The sequence below is a fragment of the Spermophilus citellus genome (genome assembly GCF_964194105.1).
Source record: "Spermophilus citellus genome assembly, chromosome: 5".
NCBI lineage: Eukaryota > Metazoa > Chordata > Mammalia > Rodentia > Sciuridae > Spermophilus > Spermophilus citellus.
Genome location: NC_138186.1, coordinates 109,090,260 through 109,113,751, shown reverse-complemented (window position 1 = coordinate 109,113,751; position 23,492 = coordinate 109,090,260). Strand labels below are relative to the sequence as shown.

Genomic DNA, 23,492 nt, shown 5'->3' with positions numbered 1-23,492 from the left:
ATGTATATAGATGATAGTCTCTGTTATAATTTACCACTATGCATATACCCAACTTGATAACAAGTTAAAATTTATCAGAACTTATGCAAACACATACCACACATGACATCACTTGCAGATGAGAGAAATATAAGCCATTATAAAGTTGTAGTATTAATTGTATATGTATAAAATTAAACGTAGTAATGCGTACATTGCTACTATAATAATTTGGTAGCCCTCTACTGTTTCTGATTTGGTGAGCTCAAATGTTGTATCCACTTAAAATACTAATTATCTTCTTGTAAGCAGTTCACCTCTTCAATAAATTTAATATGGCAGTAAGAAGGATCTCTTGAAGTTCTTGCATATTTTCCACTATATATTTTATTTATACATACACACACACACACATATAATGCAAAGTATGTGTTAACCCACTGTGTATGTTATCAACAGCAGATTATCAGTAGTTACGTTTTAGAGGAAACAAAAGTTACAAGTGGAGTTCTCTTGGGAGTGGATAACAGACAGTGGATTTCACTAAACTCTCAGCAGTCAGAGCAGTGAGGCCAAGTAGTTGCCTGCTGCCCCTCTGCCCCTCCCTCGGTGCTATGGACACCGTGCCTGGCACCACAGACAGTTGTACAGGACACAGTTACTCAGGGAAGGTTTGAGGAACCTTAAAAAGTTTATTTTGAGGAATAGATTTGTTTTAACCAACAGGAATGATATATTTGTATACTATACTGCCATAAAAGAGTAACTTCAGGAAGTACCTTTACAGTGCAGGAGATGGAGAGACTGTGTAATTTGATGCTGTTGAAGTAAAAAATTATGTGGAGGTGGAAGATGTTATAGGCCCTGGTAAAGTTTTAGTTCAAGGGTATAAATACATAGCAGTCTTCAGCCATTGTAGATGCTGTCTACATTGTAGGAATCTTCCATGCAATTACCAGCAGAATTACCAGAATAGTGAGCATGTGAGGAAAGAAAAGAGGGATCCCAGAGTGCTTGGGAAGGCCAAGCCCAACAAAGCTGGTCCTACTGAAGATGAAGATTGTCACTTTACTCCTATGGAGACTCCATGAAGCATGAACTACAATATTCCAACCTTCCTGTGCATGGAAAGGTGAGGGAGGCTGCTGACAACCAGGCTGCAGGAAAAAAAGATAGTCCAGTTGTAGAGAATATGTATTAGGCATGTAGACCATGATTCTTCAGGTACCCTCCTTGCCTAAGACAGTCTGGAGAAGACAGCAACAAAAAGGATAAGAAATATCAAGGAGATGAGACTAAAGGTCAGTAGCCCCCTCGACACTGGTACCACAGCAACTTCAGTCACCAATATATAGATGTCCTGAAAATCGAAGCCACAAGATGGCAGAGTTAAAAGCAGCAAATTCACTGGTTGAGAGTTCATCCACTCTTCCAAGGCTTGGTAAGAGAGATGAGTGAATGTCATTTTTATCATCACTATCATCATCCACACGTTCAGCTAGAGGAATGAATATGAAATTCCAGCAATAAGAAATGAACAAAATATTGGAATAGAAGACCTTAAGTGTTTGCTGTTTGTCTCTTGACCAGATAACTAGGACTCTCTGCATTATCTGTGTAAACTGGAGTTTTTATTTTATTTTATCTTTTTACTTAAAGATGTCACTTTGGTAATGACGTGTGTGTGTGTGTGTGTGTGTGTGTGTGTGTGTGTGTGTTAAGCCTGGTTGTTCTCTGTATACTTTAAAATTTTAAAAATCATGCATATCTGGTCAGTTGATATTTTTAAGAATTTTATTTTATTTATTTTTATTTTTTTTTTTATTGGTTGTTCACAACATTACAAAGCTCTTGACATATCATATTTCAAACAATAGAATCAAGTGGGATATGAACTCCCATTTTTACCCCAAATACAGACTGCAGAATCACATCGGTTACACATCCACAGTTTTACATACTGCCATATTAGTGACTGTTGTATTCTGCTACCTTTCCTATCCTCTACTATCCCCCCTCCCCTCCCCTCCCCTCTTCTCTCTCTAACCCATCTACTGTAATTTATTTCCCTCCATGTTTGTTATCCCATTCCCCTCACAACCTCTTATATGTAATTTTGTATAACAATGAGGGTCTCCCTCCATTTCCATGCAATTTCCCTTTTTTTCTCCCTTTCCCTCCCATCTCATGTCTCTGTTTAATGTTAATCTTTTCTTCCTGCTCTTCCTCCCTGCTCTGTTCTTAGTTGCTCTCATTATATCAAAGAAGACATTTGGTATTTGTTTTTTAGGGATTGGCTAGCTTCAATGAGCATAATCTGCTCTAGTGCCATCCATTTCCCTGCAAATTCCGTGATTTTGTCATTTTTTAGTGCTGCGTAATACTCCATGGTGTATAGATGCCACATTTTTTTTTTATCCAATCATCTATTGAAGGGCATCTGGGTTGGTTCCACAGTCTAGCAATTGTGAATTGTGCTGCTATGAACATCGATGTGGCAGTATCCCTGTAGCGTGCTCTTTTAAGGTCTTCAGGGAATAGTCCGAGAAGGGCAATAGCAGGGTCAAATGGTGGTTGCTTTCCCAGGAATCTCCATACTGCTTTCCATATTGGCCGCACCAATTTGCAGTCCCACCAGCAGTGTACAAGAGTACCCTTTTCCCCACATCCTCGCCAGCACTCATTGTTGTTTGACTTCATCATGGCTGCCAGTCTTACTGGGGTGAGGTGGTATCTTAGGGTGGTTTTGATTTGCATTTCCTTGACTGCTAGAGATGGTGAGCATTTTTTCATGTACTTGTTGATTGATTGTATGTCCTCCTCTGTGAAGTGTTTGTTCATGTCCTTGGCCCATTTGTTGATTGGGTTATTTGTTTTCTTATTGTCTAATTTTTTGAGTTCTTTGTATACTCTGGATATTAGGGCTCTATCTGAAGTGTGAGGAGTAAAAATTTGTTCCCAGGATGTAGGCTCCCTATTTACCTCTCTTATTGTTTCTCTTGCTGAGAAAAAACTTTTTAGTTTAAGAAACTCCCATTTGTTGATTCTTGTTATTAACTCTTGTGCTATGGGTGTCCTATTAAGGAATTTGGAGCCCGACCCCACAATCTGTAGATCGGAGCCAACTTTTTCTTCTACCAGACGGAGAGTCTCTGATTTGATATCTAGCTCCTTGATCCACTTTGAGTTGACTTTTGTGCATGGCGAGAGGAGGGGATTCAGTTTCATTTTGTTGCATATGGATTTCTAGTTTTCCCAACACCATTTGTTGAAGATGCTATCCTTCTCCATTGCATGTTTTTAGCTCCTTTATCAAATATAAGATAGTTGTAGCTTTGTGGATTAGTCTCTGTGTCCTCTATTCTGTACCATTGGTTCACCCACCTGTTTTGGTACCAGTACCATGCTGTTTTTATTACTATTGCTCTGTAATAAAGTTTGAAATCTGGTATCGCTATACCACCTGATTCACACTTCCTGCTTAGAATTGGTTTTGCTATTCTGGGTCTTTTATTTTTCCATATGAATTTCATGATTGCTTTATCTATTTCTACAAGAAATGCCATTGGGATTTTGATTGGCATTGCATTAAACCTATAGAGAACTTTTGGTAATATCGCCATTTTGATAATGTTAGTTCTGCCTATCCATGAACAAGGTATATTTTTCCATCTTCTAAGATCCTCTTCTATTTCTCTCTTTAGGGTTGTGTAGTTTTCATTGTATAGGTCTTTCACCTCTTTTGTTAGGTTGATTCCCAAGTATTTTATTTTTTTTTGAGGATATTGTGAATGCAGTGTTTTTCCTCATTTCCGTTTCAGAAGTTTTGTCGCTGATATACAGAAATGCCTTTGATTTATGCGTGTTGATTTTATATCCTGCCACTTTGCTGAATTCATTTATTAGTTCTAGTAGTTTCTTTGTAGACCCTTTTGGGTCTGCTAGGTATAGAATCGTGTCATCCTCAAATAGTGATAATTTAAGTTCTTCTTTTCCTATTTTTATGTCTTTAATTTCTTTCGTCTGTCTAATTGCTCTGGCCAGTGTTTCGAGAACTATATTGAATAGAAGTGGTGATAGGGGGCATCCCTGTCTTGTTGCAGATTTTAGAGGGAATGCCTTCAATTTTTCTCCATTCAGAATGATGCTAGCCGGAGGCTTAGCATAGATAGCTTTTACAATGTCAAGGTAAGTTCCTGTTATCCCTAGTTTTTCTAATGTTTTGAACATAAAGGGATGCTGTACTTTGTCAAATGCTTTCTCTGCGTCTATCGAGATGATCATATGGTTTTTATCTTTAAGTCTATTGATGTGGTGAATAACATTTATTGATTTCCATATATTGAACCATCCTTGCATCCCAGGGATGAATCCTACTTGATCATGGTGCACAATTTTTTTGATGTGCCTTTGTATCCGATTCGCCAGAATTTTATTGAGGATTTTTGCATCTAGGTTCATCAGAGATATTGGTCTGTAGTTTTCTTTCTTTGAGGTGTCTTTGTCTGGTTTCGGAATCAGGGTGATGTTGGCCTCATAGAATGAATTTGGTAGAGTTCCCTCTTTTACTATTTCCTGAAATAACTTGAAAAGTATTGGTATTAGTTCTTCTTTAAAGGTTTTGTAAAACTCTGCTGTGTACCCATCCGGTCCTGGGCTTTTCTTGGTTGGTAGTCTTTTGATTGCTTCTTCAATTTCATCCATTGATATTGGTCTGTTTAAATTGTGTGTATCCTCCTGACTCAGTCTGGGAAAATCATATGACCTAAGAAATTTATCGATGTCTTCACTATCTTCTATTTTATTGGAATATAGGTTTTCAAAGTAATTTCTAATTGTCTTCTGTATTTCTGTAGCATCTGTTGTGATAATGCCTTTTTCATCTCGTATGTTAGTAATTTGAGTTCTCTCTCTTCTTCTCTTCGTTAGCATGGCTAAGGGTCTGTCAATCTTGTTTATTTTTTCAAAGAACCAGCTTTTTGTTTTGTTAATTTTTTCAATAGTTTCTTTTGTTTCAGTTTCATTGATTTCTGCTCTATTTTAATTAATTCTTGCCTTCTGCTACATTTGCTGTTGTTTTGCTCTTCCTTTTCTAGGGCTTTGAGATGAAGTGTGAGCTCATTTATTTGTTGGTTTTTCCTTTTTTTGAGGAATGACCTCCAGGCGCTGAATTTCCCTCTTAAAACTGCTTTCATTGTGTCCCATAGATTCCGATATGTTGTGTCTGTATTTTCATTTATCTCTAAGAATTTTTTGATTTCCTCCTTTATGTCTTTATGTATTGTTCATTGTCCATGTGATGTAGGATTTTTCCTTCCTTCTTTTATCATTGATATCCAGTTTCAATCCATTATGATCTGATAAAATGCATGGTATTATCTCCACCCCTTTATATTTACTGAGGGTTGCCCTATGGCATAATATATGGTCTATTTTTGAGAAGGAGCCATGTCCTGCTGAGAAAAAAGTATATCCACTTGATGATGGTTGATATATTCTACATATGTCAGTTAAGTCTAGGTTATTGATTGTGATATTGAGGTCAATAGTTTCTTTATTCAACTTTTGTTTGGAGGATCTGTCCAATGGTGAGAGCGGTGTGTTGAAGTCACCCATGATTATTGTGTTGTGGTCTATTTGATTCTTGAACTTGAGGAGAGTTTTTTTTATGAATGTCGCAGCACCATTATTTGGTGCAGAAATATTGATAATTGTTATGTCTTGTTGGTGAATGGTTCCTTTTAACAGTAGATAATGTCCTTCCTTATCCCTTTTGATTAACTTAGTCTTGAAGTCGATTTTATTCGATATGAGGATGGCCACCCCTGCTTGCCTACGAGGACCGTGTGCGTGGTATATTTTTTCCCAACCTTTTACCTTGAGCCTGTGTATGTCTTTTCCAATCAGATGTGTCTCCTGGAGGCAGCATATTGTTGGATTTGTTTTTTTAATCCATGATGCCAGCCTATGTCGCTTTATTGGAGAGTTTTAGCCATTAACGTTTAGAGTTACTATTGATATATGGTTTGTACTTCCTACCATGTTTGATTATTTATCTCTTTTTTTTTTTTCTAATTTAGTTTGTTTCTCCATGATTAGCTTTTCCCCCATCCTCTGTCTTTACCGAGGCACTTCCCACTGATGGTTTTGGTTATTGTTTTTCATTTCTTCCTCGTGTAGTGTTTTGCTCTAGACGCTTTGCAATGCTGGTTTTCTGGCTACAAATTCTTTTAGCTTTTGTTTATCATGAAAGATTTTTATTTCGTTGTTGTACCTGAAGCTTAATTTTGCTGAATACAGAATTCTTGGTTGGCATCCATTGTCTTTCAGTGTTTGAAATACGTTGTTCCAGGATCTTCTCGCTTTCAGCGTTTGTGATGAAAAATCCGTTGTTAACCTTATTGGTTTACCCCTAAATGTAATCTGCCTCTTTTCATTTGTAGCTTTCAATATTTTCTCTTTGCTGTATATTGGATATCTTCATAACAATGTGTCTTGGCGTTGGTCTACTGTGATTTTGTGTGCTCGGTGTCCTGTATGCATCTACAGTTTGTATATCTGTTTCCTTTTTTATTTCTGGAAAGTTTTCTGTAATTATTTCATTCAGCAGGTTACTCATTCCCTTGGTTTGAATGTCTGTGCCTTCCTCTATCCCGATGACTCATAAGTTTGGTTTTTTAATGTTATCCCAAATCTCTTGGATGTTTTTCTTGTGATTTTTTACCAGCCTATCTGAGTTGGCTAGACTCTTTTCAAGATGATATATTTTGTCTTCATTATCTGACATTCTGGCTTCTACTTGCTCCACTCTGTTAGTGATACTCTCGATGGAGTTTTTAATTTGGTTTATCGTTTCCTTCATTTCTAGAATTATTGTTTGATTTTTTTTATAATCTCTATCTCCTGATAAAGATGCTTAACTTCTTCGTTTATCTGTTTATGTAATTCCTTTTCTTTTTTTTTTTTTTTAAAGAGAGAGAGAGGGGGGAAAGAGAGAGAGAGAGAGAGAGAGAGAGAGAGAGAGAGAGAATTTTTAATATTTATTTTTTAGTTCTTGGCGGACACAACATCTTTGTTGGTATGTGGTGCTGAGGATCGAACCCGGGCTGCACGCATGCCAGGCGAGCGCGCTACCGCTTGAGCCACATCCCCAGCCCCTATGTAATTCCTTTTCAATGTGATCTTTAAGGTTCGTTTCCATCTGTCCAAGGTGTTCCTTGAGTTCTTTATATGGCCATTTTTCTGATGACTCTAGGTCTTCCTGAATATTTAGGCTGTCCTTCATTGTTTGTACTCGTTTTCTTCCTTGCTTTTTTATACTCGTGTTACTTCTTGTTCTGTTTGACTGCTGAGTTACTGTTTATTCTTGTAAATTTATTTGATGCTTGGGAGGAGAGATATTAGAAGGGAAGGGAAGAGTCACTAAAGAGAATGAGTGTAGGTAGGTAGAATTCAAGAAAGGGGGAATAAGAAAATTGAAAAGAAATGAAAATACCAAGGAAAAAAAGTGAAAAGAAAGAAAAAACGAAAAAATAAAAATTTAAAACCAAACAAAAAAAAATTATAATGATAATAAAAAGATGGAAATTAAAGTTTAAAAAATAATAGTAATAATAATAGAATAAAAAGAATTAAAAAAATTGAAACCATTAATAAGAAAGTGAAAGAACAACAACAATATCAACAACAAAAACTGAAAATGAAATTTAAAAAAATACTGATAATAATCATTAAAAAAAATAATAATAAATGCAGTCATAGAGCTTGATTAACTTCTCTTCCAGTAGGTGGAGCTATGCCCACTGGGCCAGGCTTCTCTTCTTGATAGGTGGGAACCAATCACTGTGCCTCAGCTCTTCTTCCCAGACTGTGCGGGTCTCCAATCCTGAGTGCCTAGGGCCTTCTCTTGTGGTTCCTCAAGCCAGGGCCCGCTCACCTGTGAAGCTCGCCACAATACTGGCTACACGCCGGGTCTGCTGCTCCTGGGAGCCCTGTTTTTATGGATGCCTGGGCACCCCCTTTCTGTTTGCCTCCCTCAGACCCTAAGTTTGTAGGGCTTGGGGCTGAGGACCCCCAGCGAATTTGTTTGCCCTCAGGTAGCAACTCCCCTGGTAGCTGGTGCAAGGGACCTCTGTTGTCAGCACTGGTGGGAGCGATAGCCAGGAGTTCTGCGCTGCTAGTCCCATGTCACTCCTGATTCTCTGGGTCTGGCTATTGTGCTCAGTTGGCTTTTACCTCTGTGAGTTCAGGTGGCCCGACTAGTTATTTCAGCCGGATCATTAGTGCTGAGTCACAAGAAGCAGGCGAACTGGAGCTAGAATGCAGCCAATCCGGGCTCGGTGTGTTCTGAGAAGGGCAGACTGTTCGCCCGGGATCCCCTTCAGCTCAATAGTGCCTAGTGGTCCTGAGCGAACAGTATTTTGACAGTTTACTTCTCCCTATGCCCGCGTAGCTGAAGGGGTTAAAGACTTGATCTCTCCGCGTCTGCCACCATGTTGGATCACTTAGATGTTAAATTGTCACTCATCTTATCAGCTGTTCCATTTTACTCGGCAGCTCACTGGCGCGGTGAAGAGTCTTCTCTAAGGTGCTCCGCAGGAAGCGGCAGCAGTGGCGGCGGCCCAGCTGTGGCCTTCGGGACCCCTGGGGAGGGGGTACGGGCTGGGGGAGGGGAGGCAGCGCCTCGGGGCCCGCGCGGGCCGGGTACGGGGCTCGCGAGAGAGCGGGCAGGGCGGGGGAAAGAAATTGAGATCTAGATTTAGCGAGTGAGCATGGGAGGAGAGACGGCGGGGGAGAAGCAAAACGGAAAGGCGGAGAGGAGAAGGAGAAGGGGCCGAGGGAGCTGGGCAGCTCGGGGGCTGCAGCCTTACTGCTCGTGCTGAGGTCATGATGGACTCACTCCGCCTTGGCTGGAGTCGTGGCGGATTCACTCCACTTAGGCCCCTTTCTTGACACGGTGCTGAGTCTTCGTCGACAGATCTCCTTTAATGATCTTTACTTCTTCTTTTAAGACGCGGCAACATATGCTGTGGGCACGGCGGCGCGGAGCATGGAGCGGCTTACTCACCAAGAATTTTATTTTCATTTGTAAAATGACAATTTGACTTTTTCAAAATTAAAGAAACTGAAAGCAATTATTAATAAAGTTCTCAAGTAATTTTAAAAAAGATTATATGCAGATTTTCAACTCTGTGATTGATGGGTACAACTAAGCCCACGTAAGGGTCAGTTGTATTCCTGTGTTCTTCTAGGTATTGAACAATGAAACAAGCCACTTCTTAGCTTTTTCTAATATTGTGCTCTTTTTGTCCCCTACCTTGAGCCTCTAAGTACCTCTCTCCTCAGGAATTTTTTCTTTTGAACTCTGATACCAAGTTATTTCTTTAAGACTATAGTCTTTATTATTGAGCCTTAGCATTTGATTGAATAGGAAATCTCCAAGGTTCTTCAAGTTTTTGAAATTAATTACTTTAAAAATATTTATTAAAGTTAATGTATTTTAATCTTCAGAGGTAAGACTTGAACATTCTATGTTTTCTTAATTAAGACCTGTCCATTATTGATATAGATGTCTTCCTGTTGCTGCTTGTTGTTTCATTACCAGAATTGTAGCGGTAGGGTTAGTCTATTGTGATTGTATAGTTCATGGGCTTTCAACAGAAATTTTTCCCCTAGGAAGTGTGTAGATCTGGACCAGGCTTTCCTCCTTGACACAACCAGTCTTGCAAAGTATAGGAGTCATATCCTCTGTAAAGATGAAAAGTATTGAGGCTCAGTTGTTTATGAAAGTCACAAAGCAGGACAATGTTAGAAATTCTGGAACTTTTTCCCCAGCATAGACCTCCTTTCTATCTAGTAGATCATGGGATTTTTTTTGAAGAGAAGAGTAGGTACTGAAGATTCTTTGAGGGAATTTCTTTTTTCTAAAGCCAGGACAAGTTCTGTCTCTGCCTCTCTGTTGTTATGGTGGGCAAATCACCACAGCCTTGGGAACTAAATATTATAAAGTATTTACTTCACAATGTTGTTGTAAGGATTTGTGAGACAATATATATCAAACAACCAGCATAATGTTTCATCAACTTAGGCTTTCTAAGGTTAGCACCAGTGTTTGCACATATCAGTTTTGACTGTACTCCTCACAGATTAGAAAATACATTTTTATCTATGCCTTATATGTGGATATTTTAAGTAATTATTCAAATGATGGTTGAGGACTTGGTCTTGGGAAATATGAAAAGAGGGGTGTGAACGACTGCATATTATAGATGTATTAGAGCATACATATTTCTTAGTATTATTTCAGTATTTGCTATTTGCAGAGCTATTGATGCCAATGTAAATACTGATGGAGTTATTTTATAATCAGTCCTTAGAAAAAGTGACTTTTGAGTTTTTTTGATGTGATCATAAGGTTTGCTTTTGTGCTGATGGGGCTCCTCCTTTATAGCATTCGTAATTTGACATTTGCTATTAGCATTATCTCTTGCCTCTAAGCAGATGGTGTTACTTGACCCAGACAAGTTCATGTCTGAAACTAGACCTATTCCAGAAATGTACTTGATCCCAAGAAGTAGGAGATATTTGGTTAGATTGTCTTCTGAGGTAACTCTTTTATTCATGCTTATTTGTATCATAAAGATTCTAGCACCCTGGAAATTTTGGTGTAGAATACTTACCATGTTTAATGTAGTGGTTCCCAAATGTTTTGCTTTCAAAAAATTTTTATACTCTTAAAAATACTTTTAAGGGCTTTAAAAAATGTTATTTAACCCTACTGAAATGGTATCAGAAATTAAAACATAAAAATTTTTAATATAAGGGGCAGGAGTTGTAGCTCAGTGGTAGAGCGCTTGCCAGGCACATGTGAGCCACTGGATTTGATTCTTAGCACCACTGTAAATAAATAAAAATAAAGGTATTAAAAAATATATACAGTAAGGTTTAAAAAAATTAATAAATTATTGAATCAGTATTTGTTTATAAATCATTTAAAATAATACTAAATCATTTACATTAAAGAGTATTTTATATGAATAACAATTTCTAAAATATATAGTATGAAGAATGGAATGAATTGTATTATGTTTTTGCAAATCAATTCAGTGTTTGGACTTATGCATTCAATCTGCTAATATCATATGTTACTTTATTTGATTTTGGAAAAATTTCACTTACTTTGTACTCCATAGAAGTTGATAATGAAAAATAGAAATAATGTTTTATTATTAGTATGAAATATTTTGACCTTATGGACCTTTTGAAAGGCTTGTAGAGATTTCAGACCACAGTTTGAGAATCACTAATTTAATGCATATTATAGTTAGGCAAACAGGATGCAGTGATTTATTTATTTATTTTTACCTATGATAGGTATTTGAAATATTACTGTGCTGAAACATGGCAGTATTATTATTTTTAATGCATAATAGTGAGAGTCATCATGTCATATTTGGACATGCACATAATTTGATCATTCTAATTCCCCAGTATCTTCCCTTTCCCTCACAACATTGTTATTACTTTTATTAATCTCATTATATAGTTAGTATCATTGCTTTATGAAAAGTTTCTCCCTTCTGTAGGTGCCATACTTTCTCTTTGGTAGAATTAGCACTACTGAGCAGTAAGGAAGACAACAGTATCAACCAGGTTGGATTAAAACTGTGTCACTTCAGCTAGGAGAGCCTAATATATATTGCTTTTTCTACAGTCTTTCCATCAGATAATCAAAAGAAAATCTACTTTTTATCCCCAGTCAAAAATTATACTTTTAAAGAATGTTTAGAATCATAGAATTTCTTAACCCAGTATAGTAGTTGTGTTTAGCATTCTATCCAAATGAGGATCACTATGCAATGAGGCATATCTAATTAAGATTGTTTTGTAATGACTTGCAAATCCTGTAGTCTGTTGTTAAATTGACATGCCTCAATGTTAAGATAAAACATTTAAGTAGCTTTCATAATCCATTGATTTATTTTGTTTTAAGTTGGAGACTTTGGCCATAATCATTGTTTTTAGAAACAACAATGATTGTGATATTAAATCCATATGTAGTTCTGAACCTTTCAGTGTCTGAAAACCTGAGTTTATTCAAAGAGGCCAGGATATTCCTTACTACTTTCTTCCTTACCTTAGATAGTGCTTATGGCTTTTGTTTTGCTTTTAAAGCTACTATTTTTTGTAGAGAAGATGAAAGTTTGTTGAGAACCGATTGTTTCTCCCATCTTCTCTAAGGAAGAACATTTTTTTTGTTTTCATTTCCTTGTTTGGGCATTGCTAAAAGGACTTTGTTATTTCTCATTTTTGTGTACCCAGGTGTTTTCTTTTTTTCTAAAGATATTTAACCTTGTAGACATAGTGTGATATATTATTAAAATGTGCATAGAAAATGTTTGTTTTCACTGTAATTTTGCTGCTGTTTTTTCTCTAATGTCCCTCTGTTTTTTTTTTTCCCCCAGTTTTATGGTGAATTTTTTAACTATTGTTTATTAGATACCAGTTGTTTTCTTTTTATTTTTTCTGTATCGTGATGGAAATTCTAGGGCGATTGCCGTTGTTAATGCCACTTATCTTTATATACAACTTCATTTCTTAATTTAAAAAGATATATCATTATTATACAGATTCAGAACATTTATAAACTATGAGATCTAAAGAATCTATAATGTCACCATTATGCATTTATAAGCCACTATAAATATTTTGGAGTATGAATTTTTAAATATAAACACTTTAAGAATTGGGTCATATAGTATATATAATTTTGAACCTACTTTTTTAATTTTAATTTTAATTTTTTTTTGCATTTAAAAATATACCTTGTTTTTATAGTAACCAGTTATAAGTTACATATGTGTTTAATATACATCTATGCATATACATATATGAAAGTTTTAATTTAATTTTTAATGAAAAATTTTCAAGAAAATTTGAAAAATGTATTATTGAACACAAACAGTAAATAAAAATTAATAAACCAGACAGAAAAATTTGATGACAAGTTTGGTACATAAGGAAATAATTTCTTATTGTATAAATTTATCTTTTTTTTTTTTTTTAAGAGAGAGTGAGAGTGAGAGAGAATTTTTTAATATTTATTTTTTAGTTTTCGGCAGGCACGACATCTTTGTTTGTATGTGGTGCTGAGGATCGAACCCGGGCCGCACGCATGCTGGGCCGCACGCATGCCGGGCCGCACGCATGCCATGCCGCACACATCCCCAGCCCAACAAATTTATCTTATTCTTTGTCCATAATGTAAATTACTTGTTTTTTGTTAAACTTGCAATTTTTATTAGTTGCACATGACAATACATTTGAGTCAAATGGGGTATAATTTCTCATTTTTCTGAGTGTACAGGTTGCAGAATCACATTTTGAACCTATTTTTTTATTAGTTAAAATTTTCTTGTATGCATGTTTTTATGAAAATATTCTATTATATAATTTTGATGGTTGCAGAATATTAGATTTATCATTATATCTAAATTCCCCCATCTTTTTCTTTTGAAAATACTTTTAAACTGTAGTTGGACACAATATCTTTATTTTATTTATTTATTTTTATGTGGTGCTGAGAATCGAACCCAGTGCCTTGCACGTGCCAGGCAAGCACTCTGCCACTGAGCCACAACCCTAGCCCCCCCCCCCCAGTCTGTCTATTTTTCCTTCTTCTTTTCTCCCATCCTTCCTTCCTTCCCTCCCTCCCTCCCTCCCTCCCTTCCTTCCTTCTGTTTTACTATTATAAATAATAGTCTTTGTACCAGAGACTCTTATGCTAAGCAATTATTCTTTCTTGAATATGTTCCTATCAGTGAAAATTTTATCTCTAAATTGCAGTTGTCCCTTAATACCCAGGAGCCTCCATGGATACCAAAATCCAAGTATGCTCAAATCTCTTATTTAAAATTACATAATATTTGCATATAATAGTATGTATACATCCTCCTGTATACTTTAAATAATCTTTAATTTACTTATGTTATTTTATCCAATGTAAATAACTTATAAATTGTTTTTATACTGTATAGGGAATAATGACAAGAATAAGAAGTCTGAACATTTTCAAGAAAGATGCATTTTTTCCTAAATTTTTTTTTTTTTAAGATCTCAATAGTTATTTATTTATTTTGGAGTACCAAGTATTGAACTCTAGGACACTCAACTACTTTTTGATATATAGTTTGTGGAATTCATAGATGCATACTCTCTTAATACAGAGGGCCAGTTGCCTTGAATCTGCTACTTTACATTTCTACCTGTAAGGAGTGTCCTTGTACTGAGCCACATTCCCAGCCCTTTTTATTTTGTACTTTAAGCAGGATTTCGCTAAATTGCTTAGGGCCTTGCTAAATTGCTGAGGCTGACTTTGAACTTGTGATCCTTCTGCTTCAGCCTCCCAAGCCACTGGAATTACTGATGTTCTTGACAATCCTATATATTACACTTAAAAAATAAAACAAAACTCTTGCCTATTGAATAGAGGGAAAATAGTATTTTTTTTTTTTTTTTTAAAGATTCAGTACTGGTGATTGAACCCTGGACTTCATACATGCTAGGCAAATGGTCTAACACTGAGCTATACTCCCAACCCATTTAATTTTTATTTTGAGAAAGGGTCTTATTACATTGCCTAACCTGGCCTCAAACTTGCAGTCTTCCTGCCTCAGCCTCCAAAGTAGCTGGGATTACAGGTTTGTACCACCACACCTTGTGTATCTTACTCTCTTAATTACATTTAAAAATTACTATTGAGGTTAAAGATTTTTTTTTCATGTTATTTGTAAACTTCTTACTGTTTTTCTTGTGAGAGTTGCCCATTTTTCATTAGATGGAGTTACTTTTTCACATATAAGAAGCATATTAAGATTTGAAAGTTTTTGTAAGTAGGCAGTCTGTTCATCTTTTCATGTAAAAATATTCCTTTAGTACTTTGCTAAGAAAGGCAATCCCAAATACATGATTGAAACTTCCATCATTTTGGACTTCTTAAAAATCTTTAGTCTCATTGGTTTTGGTTGGAATATTACTTGGATCAGATGTATCTGTTCTTTTTTCTTAATTTATTGATATATATCTATCCTCAAGTGACATGGTCATTTTCTTCCAAGGTTCTTAATACTTCCATATTGTCCCCTATTTTAGATTGTTTATTCCTACTTATAGGAAAGCATTTTAGGGATGAGATTTCCATGAGGAAAACTCAAGGATCATTTCTTCTATTTTTACCTGAATGTAACATTAAGAAACGGGTAAGATAGTGAAGTATTTTACCTGCTATGACAGATTTCTTAAGATTTATCATCTATATTAGGAAAGTGCTGACTACATAAGGTTAAATATTTATATCCAGGAATACTGTTAGTCCAGATAGGAAGATCTGTTTTAACAGATGTATCTATAAAAAATAAATTCAGTGGCAGCTATAAATTCAAATGGTTAAAGATATAGACACTGAGGTTAGACATGTGTATGACCCTTAGCTCTTCTATTTAAAAACTGTTTGACCTTGGCCTTCTTTGAGTCTTAGTTTTATTACTTGTTATGTGCAGACTGTATAGGTAGCTTTCCATCCAGGTTGGCTATGAAAATATGATGTAATGCTCTTGAAGCTCATATAATAGTGCTTAGCATATGGTGAGTGCTCCCTATATATTGACTATTGTAAATAATACTGTATAACTAGCCAACAATATAATTTTATTAACTAAAATATAGCCTTCTGCATGGGTGATGATAATTCTTTTCATTTTTGTGCTCTTCATATTACTGGCAATCTTTAAAAGAAGCTATAATCTTACTGAAGTTATGTAGAGGAGAGTTACTAGTTGGTGAAGGATGTAGAAATCATGTATTATGATGAGTACTAGAAAGAAAGTATAATTGGCTATCCTCTTCAAGGGAAAGCTATGGTGGGATGGGGGATAAGCATATTATTTGAAGAGCTATAAGTGAAACAAGAGTGGTCCAAGGGTTATAACTAGTATATCTTGATAAAAAGGTGTTTGAGGATACATTTCAGCTCAGGCAGACCTTTTCATTTTTCAGAGTCCTTTAAAATAATAAGCTCTGTTGGTGAGTAATGTGATTTGTTATTGCAGATATAGAAGCATTTGCTGAATCATCATTTTGTTGAAATTTGTAGAAGATTGGATTTTGATGACTTTTAAGATTCCTGTCCATCTCACAAGTTTTTGAGGTTATATGTTGTTATGGATATGGGTAAAAAATATTATTCATTATTAAGCTCATAGTTAGGACTTAGAAATGCTTGCCATTACCATTTTGCAGCAATAAAAGATTCCAAACTAAAATGCTCTTAATTGGAATGGTTGCTCAAGAAGCATCCATTTATTTTCTTTCTTTTTTTTTTTAAATCATAGAAAAAGTATCATGTGTTATTTATAAGCCAATCATAACTTTAAAAGTCAGAAATACAACAGGTATATAAAGTCATTTTGGAATTAGGTATTTCTTAAATATGCTGCAAATCCTTGTGTATTCCTGCTGCTTTCCAAACAGGTGTGGTTCAAGCCTTGTGAACACTGTGCAATTTTATATTTGGTAATAAGTGAACAAAACTGACAATAAATATGCCAACAATTTTTTAAAAATACTAAGTGGTAAATGCTATTTTTAGTTACAAAATGGTCTTACTCAAACTGATGTTAGTAAAAAGTGATACAAAATTTGTTTTATTAGAGAGCCTCATTGTATTTTTCTTGACTAGTGATACACACAAAAACACAAAGGATAAATAAAGAAATAACTAAAAAGCCCAATAAGTCAACTAGGAAATTTCATTATAAGCTGAATACAAAGAGGCACAACTCTATTTATTTATTTATTTATTTATTTTGGTGCCAGGGATTGAACCCAGGAGTACTTAACCACTGAGCCACATCCCCAATCTCATATATATATATATATATATATATATATATATATTTTGAGATAGGGTCTTGCTAAGTTGCTTAGAGCCTCCATAAGTTGCTTAGAGCCTCTGTAAGTTGCTGAGGCTGACTTTGAACTTATGATTCTCTTGCTTCAGCCTCCTGAATCACTGGGATTATAGACATGCACCACCACACCCAGTGCAAAACTTTCTTATTAGGTTTTCTTTGTACAGACTATTGAGGCACCTCATCAAGTGGCAGCAAACCTCAGACCAGTGGTTCTCAAACTCATGTGTAAACATCACACAGGTTTATAAAATGTCCCTATTCCCATAGTCTTGTGTTGTTATTACCAAAGCTAAGGAACCTGTACTTTTAACCAGATCCCCAATGAGTTTGAGGAAGTGTACAAGAATGCCTCTTACTGAACACTTGAATTGTGTTGCCTAACCTAATCTCAATGCTATTGGTTGGAAATCTGACTCTGAGCAGCTTGTTTACCGAGTCAGATTTCTCATTTGTAAAATCAGTCAATTAGACTGCTCTCTAGAGGCCCTCAAGCCCTAACAAGGCTAACTAAGATGGATCCTGTCTTAGTGTCAAACAGAAACCTAGTCCTCATGTCAGGTGTAGTTCTTGCAGGTAACAGGGTTTCTGTCTTTATCTTGCTATATCTTCCTCTGTCAGTTCAGTTTTTGAGACATCTAAGTAGGAGAATTCTGACACACATCTATGATAATGTGGGAGACTTATGCAAACAAGGAAGCCTCCAGTAATCCTGGGATAAGCTGCATATACATGTGCTAAGCCCTGCTTGGTTAAGAAGTAACAGCCACCTCCCCACAATGGTAAGCAGGCTTCACATGGTTCTGTAAAACTCTGTGGAGCTGGTAAACTTAATAGGTTTTAACACTGGTTGAACTTGAAGAGTAAGAATTGGATTTTCTGGAGAATTTGAGGTGAGGGATATTTGCATTTGCATCACAGTCCTGAGTCTTCAACAAAGGAGAGCACTCTTTGCATGCTCCCTGAAGTTGAGAAACAGAGTAATAGACAAAAGGGTCAGTGCTGCTTTTGAGGGTGGACAGACAGGGGGCTACAATGTACAAGACAAAGACATGGGTCTGGCCTCCGCTTTTAGTCAGGAAATAATGCCACAAGTAGAAGTTACTAGGAGTGAAGCAGATCAAGTATATGGCTGGATAGGGACAATGAATGTGATGGCCCTCTCCCTTTACTGAGTGTTCACCCATGGCAGAAGATTGGAACATTCTGAGCATGAGCACGTAGGCAGAGGCTGTGAGGGAAGTTGTGAACAAAAAGACTCCAATGTCCAGAGAGGGGAAGTAATTAACTTGTCTCCCACCAACATCTCCTCAGGCAAGACATGACATGTTGTAATGTTAAGGGCTGGAAGGTAGATGGTTTGCTTCCTGATATATAAGGAGACAGTGACCAGAAAAATTAGCAGCCATATTCCCAGGGAGACACCAACAGCAATCTTTACATTCTTTCTGGTGTGCATCATGGGTTTTCTGATGCTCTAATACCTTTGCACACTGAGGCAGGTTATGAAGAGAATGGAATAGTATATATTCCCATAGAAAAAGGCCAATGATCACCTTGCAAAGAGATTCCCCATAAATTCAGTTGTTTCCCTGTTTGAGGTAGGCAGTCTTCAAGGAGAACCAATTAACAGAAAGTTTGTCAAGGTCATATTTGCCATGTAAATAAATTATAGCAGGGTGTTTCTTCCTTTTTTGGAAAAGAAAGAACAGCAGGGTCATGCCATTCCTTGGCAAATCAACCACAAATACAATTGTTGAGACAATTGGAAGAAAGATGGTAGTAAGCTTCCTGGTGAAGGTGCACATAGAAAAAACTCATCCACAAAAATATCTGGTTCCAAACCTCGTTCCACTGTAACTCCTTTTCTGGTGATTGGAGGTGGGGAGTCGTCATGCTTACCAATAAGGCTTCTTCCTTTAGAGGTTCCATTGTATCCTCCATTGGTCTGACTGCAGGATTGCACCCATCCATTTTGACATAATTCATTCATTCATTCTCTACTGTGTGCTAAGAACTCCTAATTATTGGACATAATCTAGTGAAGTTTCATCAGTTTATACCTATCATTTTGCTTCCTTCCAAGTCTTAGAACTTTTGTGTGTATATGTGTATGTTTATTTATTTAAAAGAATTGGGTCATAACATTTCATTTAATACAATAAATGTTAAGACTAATTTAGATGAACACACATATTGAGAGTTACCTGGAATGTATTGTCAGTTTGTTTACACAAATATGATTATTAGATTTAGAAATTTGCTGAAGGCATTCACTTAAATGCTTAAGACGTAATGCATAAATTTTGTTCAGTTTTATATACTCACACAAGTGGTCATAAAGTGTTTTCTTCAGAGGTAATTAGAACTAGAACGACTTCTTTCTAAGAATTAAACTGTCAATTTGCCATAAATATAAAGTTTTTTTTAATATTCACTTTTTAGTTATAGGTGGACCCAATATCTTTATTTTATTTTTATGTGGGGCTGAGAATCAAACCCAGTGCCTCACGCATGGTAGGTGAGCACTGTACCTCTGAGCCACAACCCTAGCCCTGAGTTTTTAAATATACATTGATTCCTAGTTTTAACTTTGTTTACTAAACATTAATAATAGTATATGGGAAATAAATGGTGTTCACATTCCAAGTGCCTTAATTTTAAGTGTTATATGACCTTTGTTTTAGGTTTGGTAAGTTATATGAGATTAAATATCTTTAAATAATGAGCATTAGCTATTATGAAAATATAATTCATCTGATTCCCTGTAAGCAACAATTTACACAGCACATCTTTTCCTAGTAATAAGTAAATGATGTCCTAATTTCATGGGTATTTTCTTATGTTGTTATAACTATTTTGAAATGTAGAATACTTAGTAATTTTCTATGCAACAAACCAAACTAAGAATAATTTAGAAATTTAAAAAAATTCTGCTTATTGTAATTATCCAATATTTAATTCCACCTGAACTGTCATTTCAAAGCTTTTTTTCAGAATTACACAGCTTTTAACATCATCTACTTTTATCACACTTCATTATTCTTAGTTTTAATATGTCCATTATTTACATTATATGCAAATCAAATTGTACATTATCTAAAAGACTATTGAATAGTTTTTTTGCATACTATGCTTGTTTTTATGTAGCTTATATGCTGTTTATTACTTTAATGTGTAGAACAACTCTAGTTTTTAAAATGTGTGTCTCTGTATAATTTGAAAGAAAACACATGGGTTTTCTTTATGAAAATCAGAATTATTCTCTATTTCTTGAGACTTTTTTTTGGTTATGCACTAATGCATTTATTTAGGTTTTATACTTTGCTTAGAATTGCAGCCTGAATAGAGAATTTGTAAATTATCCTGATTTAATACCCAACATTATTTCAGCGTCATAAAATCTTAAAATGGGTTTCTTTTTTAAAATTTTTAATTGTTTACAACTGCTTATTTTCTTATGCTATTGAAGAGAACATTAGAAATATATTAAATTTAGTGACCTCAGGACATTTATTTTATTGTATGTGAAATAAAAAGGGTTTCAGAGGTAAATTTTCAAAAGAGATGTATATGCTGTGGCCCAGTGTGAAAGCTGATAGAAAACAAGCCAGAATTGATTATTAATTCCTTCTTTTTATTACTTACTCATTTTTTCCACAATGATTTGTTAAGTATCTTTTACATAAAAGACTTTTTGCTAGATGTAGTAGATGTAGTAGATGTTCTTCCAGTTTTTTAAAAATTTATCAATAATAATAAAAAAACAACTTGATCAATAGAAGCTTTATAGATCTTTTGCCTTGAATTCATACCATCTTCTGTTTTAATGTTTGTTTGTTTCTTAGAGTAGTTTTAGGTACTGAAAAACTGAGCATTTTTTTTTAAATTTATTATACTCTTCATTTTCACTGTTATTAATGTCTTGCAATAATGTGGTACTTTTGTTAAAATTGATGACACAATATTCATGCATTATTATTAACTAAAGTCAATAGTTTATATCAGGATTCACTCTTGATATTACATAGTCTGTGAGCTTTATTTTTAATTAATTAATTAATTTGTGCTTCTCAAATTGAGCCCAGTTTCTCATGCATGTTATATAATCTCTGTACCATTGAGCTACAAGCCCAACCTTTGTCAGTGGGTTTTGACTAAGGTGTAATGATATAGTAATGATATATACCCACTATCAGTATCAAATAGAGTAGTTTCTCTTCCATAATAATTCTTTGTGCTCTGCCTTTTTATTCTTTCCTCCCTGCAAACTCTTGGCAACCGCTGATCGCTGATCTTTTTAATACCTCTGTACTTTTGCCTTTTCCAGAATGTCATGTAGATCTAATCACAGTGTGTAGCCTTTTCAAACTAGCTTCTGGTTATTTAGTATGCTCTTAAGATTTATGTTTTTCATGGCTTGGTAGCTCCATTTCCTTTCAGTGCTTAGCAATATTACTTTATAAGGATGTACGTAACTTGTTTATCCATTCACTTTTTTGAAGGGCATCTTGGTTGCTTACAATTTTTGTCATTAAAAAAATAAAAACTTTTACTTTTTATTTACTTAAATTTTGCTTTTATTTCCATTTTTTTTCTGTTTGATTTGTCCACTTCTGGTTTTTTTTTGTTATTTATTTCCCATTTTTTCAAACCTACTAAGTGGTGCTTTAGCTTTATTTGATTTAATATGTACTTCTTATTGTTTGATTGCAGTTCTTAAACTGTGTAAATGAATATTTTTTAGTTTCTCAGCTTTTATGTTCACTGTTGTTTTCTACTATTTGTTGGATGACTAAAGTTTTTATATTCCTTTTTTTATTTTCCTGGTTTGGAAGCTAATTGAATTTCACGTTTAGTTGGTGCTCTTGAATTTTTTTTAAGCATAAAACTGTAAATGCTTCTTCCACTTACTGAATACCTTCCTCCTATCCATTTTACTATTATTGTTTAGAGTTTTAGTTCATTTTTTAAGGGTAAAAATTGTTTGTTTTAGAGTCTGTACTTTGCTAGCTTATTTTATGAATATGTTTACTGTTGTTTCTTATATTTTGTGTTTTTTTTCTTTTTCAGAACTTTAAGAATTCTTTTAGTGAGTTTCTCTGTGTGATAAGTTTTTAACCTTTTTATGTTTCAAGTTGTTTTAATTTGTCCTCATTCCTTAATAATAGATTAGTTGGGGGTTACATTCAAGGTTGATAATCATTCTTTCAGTAATTAACTTTAATATTCCAGTGCCTTCCATCATTGTTTGTAACTGATCAAACACTTGCTGCAGTCTAATTGTTCACTTGTTTGTAAGCACTCAATCTGAATATTCATGTCTTTCTTTAATACTGGATAAGTCCAGACTATAGTCTTTTCAAATGTTGCCTTTCTTCCATTCTTGCTAGTCTTCATACTTAAAAATCCTGATTAGAACTTCTCTGTATAATGTCCATGCCTCTTAAATGTTTTAGAAATATTTTTTATCTATTTGCTGCTATCTTGCATTTCAGGTGAATTTTTAGTACTCTTCAGAATTCTATTTTAGTGACTATTTTTCATTTCTAGATTTCTTCATTGTTCTTTTTTTATATTTGTCAGTTCTTATTTTGCTCTTTTGTTTGAAAAATGTTTTTCATAAATTGCTTTGCTGACCTTATTGAGCTTCATAATACCATTTTAAAGTTTTTATCACAATGTTCTATATTACTTTCTTCTGGAAGTAACTTAGTTTTTCAATTCTTTTTAGTTATACATGACAAAGAATTTATTTTGACATAATTGTAAAAGCATGGAATATCTTATTCTAATTCTATCCCCAGTTATCATTCCTTCCTCTTCTCTCCCTGACCCCTGCTTCTTTCCCTCTACCCATAGTTATTTATTTTTTTAAATTAATTTCTTGTGGTTGTATATGGCGGCGAGATTCACTCTTATATTCATTTATGTGCATAGGACATATATGACATATATGTTATGTTAGATTCATTCCACTCTTATTCCTTCTATTCTCCCTTCCTTTTATTCCTCTTTTTCTACTCCACTGATCTTTATTCCTTTTTCTTACCTCCCCCAGCCCTTATTGTAGATTAGCTTCCACATATCAAAGAAAACATGAACTTTGGCTTTTTTGAACAACTTTTAAATTTTTAAAAATTAGTTATACATGATAGTAGAATGCATTTAGGCACTTTGACATAATCATACATACATGGGATATAATTTCTTAGTTTTCTGAGTGAGTGTAAATGTTGCAGAATCATATTGGTCATGTGGTCACATATATACATTCAGTAATAATGTCTATTTCATTCTATTATCTTTCCTATCCTCTCATTCCCTCTCTTCCCCTCCCCTCCCATCACTTCTCTCTACCTAATCCAAGGTAATGCTATTCTTCCCTAGTCTAGTGCCACCCCCCTTTGTGAATTAGCATTCACATATTAGAGAAAACATTCAGCCTTTGGTTTTGTAGGATTGGCTTATTTCACTTAGCATGGTTTTCTCCAACTCCAACCATTTACTGGCAAATGCCGTAATTTTACTCTTCTTTTAAAGTTG

At 35.0% G+C, this 23,492-nt stretch overlaps 1 protein-coding gene and 1 pseudogene across 4 annotated transcripts in view; one reads left to right on the top strand and one right to left on the bottom strand.

Moving 5' to 3' along the window:
* Positions 1 to 23,492, top strand: part of ASCC3 (activating signal cointegrator 1 complex subunit 3) — a 409,213-nt gene that overhangs the window by 44,957 nt on the left and 340,764 nt on the right. The window lies entirely within an intron of this gene.
* On the bottom strand, positions 17,777 to 18,939 carry LOC308650413 (proteinase-activated receptor 2-like; annotated as a pseudogene). Its single transcript has one exon. The product of its transcript is annotated as a proteinase-activated receptor 2-like (transcript).